At 32.3% G+C, this 2,684-nt stretch overlaps 1 pseudogene; it reads left to right on the top strand.

The window, feature by feature from the left end:
* The first annotated feature begins 1,347 nt into the window (after positions 1–1,347).
* LOC113367285 lies at positions 1,348–2,379 on the top strand (annotated as a pseudogene).
* The last annotated feature ends 305 nt before the right edge of the window (positions 2,380–2,684 follow it).

The raw sequence follows: 2,684 nt of genomic DNA, 5'->3' as shown, positions 1-2,684 counted from the left end.
GAAAGCCTAATGTTTCTTCTTTAAGTACTGCAAATATTGTTCAAATCAATTTGGTGGAACACGTTGGAAAATTGAAAAAACCGGAGTCAGTACACCCGCGCGTAACGCTAATAGATAGTACCCATAGATAAGTAAGCATAGTACACTGCTGTTGCATAGAATTCGTTCGTACGCAAAGCAGTGCGCGATGCGCACGAAACGATTCGGGCGAACGACGTACTGATTAGTTTTTCACAAAGACAGGTTGGAGATACGGAGCAAAGATAGAAACCGAGTTTTTAAAGAAACGAAAAATCCGATTTAAATGATTCAAAAAAGCTTTTGCTTTTTCGGACGACAAAATTGTTTCTCAAAAAAAAAAAAACGAGAAAATATATTTTTGTTAATTCTCTTTTTTTTAATATCGAAAATAATTCGAATCGTATAAATAATTTCAACTTTGCCATTCAATTTATGCAATTCTTAGAAATACTTTTCAGGCAAACATAAACATTTTGTCTACAAATTCCAATAATAAAGTTAATTTTTGGAATATTTCATTACAACACGGGAAAAATATTCATTCATTAGAGAGTGTGGTCAAGTTCAAAGAGCAGTTAAATATGAAGATCCGTTATGACGGCGAAAGCAGCAAAGACTTTGAAGCTCCCGTATTCTCAAACTATTAATTTTACAATTACGGTTTTGGAAAAAATTGTAGGAAATTTTATCTAGTTTAATTCGTGCATAGCTACTTTTATCGTAGAATGAGCCGGAAAGGAGATATTTAACAAAAACAGTTTTTGACGCTCTTTTTTCAATATGGCGACGACTTGCCGTGAAAATTTGAGGTGTAAAATTCGGAAAGAGCCTCGAAATCTATAAGATTACCAATTTTCAGAATTCCCGGAGTACTGTATCGGCAACAGTCTTTTTTGCATCAAATGACTGCACTATTAGTATATTGTCTAGGGACTGCACTATCTAGTTTTTTTCAAAATTGTCAAAATTCTCGAATATCTTTTTTTTTCAAAATTTATAACCTTTTTTTAAGTTTTAAAATTCTAAAGTTACAGTTGTTACAGTAAATTTGCCTTAAGGCGCAATGGAATGCACGGCACAATATTCGATATCCAAGTTCATAGATAAATAAGCATGTTCGATATCCAAGTTTGAGTCAAATATTCTTTTAGTAATCGACACTAGTGTGCTCTTGAAACGCGTGGCGACAATTCTGTTACAATAAACCCTTGTACGATCCACTCTGTCTTTACATGGTGCGATGTGCATCATCGCCTTTTACAGATTTTTGACAGCTTCGTACTGTCAAGTACTATACAGTGCTTTGAGTTGAGTTTTTCTAAGCCATATAATTCATCATGGCCTCCATACATTTAATGTGATTTGAAGTATTTATTTATTTTTATGCGGTTCATATTTATATTTATCTGAAATCGGATGTTGTGCATTTCGTGACTTAAATACTTTACCTTAGTGTTTCTATAAAATATTGATTTGTGTAATTCATCCAGCTGAAAAATGAATGGATTGAGTTTTAGCGAGCTTTGTTGCTTATTCTGCTGTCCGCCTTGTCCGGGACGAATTGCAGCAAAACTTGCATTTTTACCGCCAGAACCAACTTATGATTATACAGCCGATGAATCTGGATCTAAATTTACTATAAATTTAACCGATAGAGCCGAATGGCAATATTCTGAACGAGAAAAGGAAAATGTGGAAGGTTTTTTTGCACGGACCTCGAGGGGCAATCGAATAGCATGTTTGTTTGTGCGTTGCAGTACCAATGCCAGATTTACCATTTTATTTTCTCATGGAAATGCAGTCGATTTAGGACAAATGAGTAGTTTTTACTTGGGGCTGGGTTCTAGAATAAATTGCAATATATTTAGTTATGATTACTCTGGATATGGAATGAGTGCTGGGAAGCCATCTGAAAAAAATCTCTATGCCGACATAGATGCTGCTTGGCATGCACTGAGAACTCGTTTTGGTATTAGTCCTGAAAACATTATATTATACGGACAAAGCATAGGTACTGTTCCAACAGTTGATTTAGCTTCAAGATATGAAGTTGGTGCTGTTATTTTACACTCACCACTTATGTCAGGAATGAGGGTTGCTTTCCCGAATACCAAGCGAACATGGTTCTTCGATGCTTTTCCCAGGTTTGCTCATAATTTTAATCATTTATTATGTAATTTATGTGTAAACAAAATCATAATTATAATATTAATTATGAGTAATCTATTATACTTATTTACTGACAATTATAAGCGGTTTTTTTCCTTTTTACATATCTATTTCACAGAAATATGTGTGTCTAGCGTTAAAACTTTGTATGAGATCATGTTTATCTATTTTTGTCTCTTATATAGATGATATTTCCCTTAAACGTAGTTAACTTACTACATTTTTATATTATTTTAATTTCACATTTTTTACAATTATGATTAAATATAATTTTACAATGGTGGTTTATTAAAATAAAATAGAAGGAAGAATAGTAGAATGTAATGAAATTTCTATTAATTGAAAGGCATAATTAAATAAACATATAGTAGTCGTGAAAGAATTGGCAACTTTTTTATAGTATATAATGTCCCTTTAAAAAAGTTGCCAATTTTTTATTGATTATTATATGCAAATTTAACTGTCTCTTTTAATTATTAGAATTACTTTACATT

This window comes from Ctenocephalides felis, unplaced genomic scaffold (assembly GCF_003426905.1).
Source record: "Ctenocephalides felis isolate EL2017-DRISC unplaced genomic scaffold, ASM342690v1 CF-g0.4_SCAFFOLD_01170, whole genome shotgun sequence".
Lineage (NCBI taxonomy): Eukaryota > Metazoa > Arthropoda > Insecta > Siphonaptera > Pulicidae > Ctenocephalides > Ctenocephalides felis.
The sequence above is the reverse complement of the archived record's forward strand: the minus strand, read 5'-3'. Positions and strand labels throughout refer to the sequence as shown.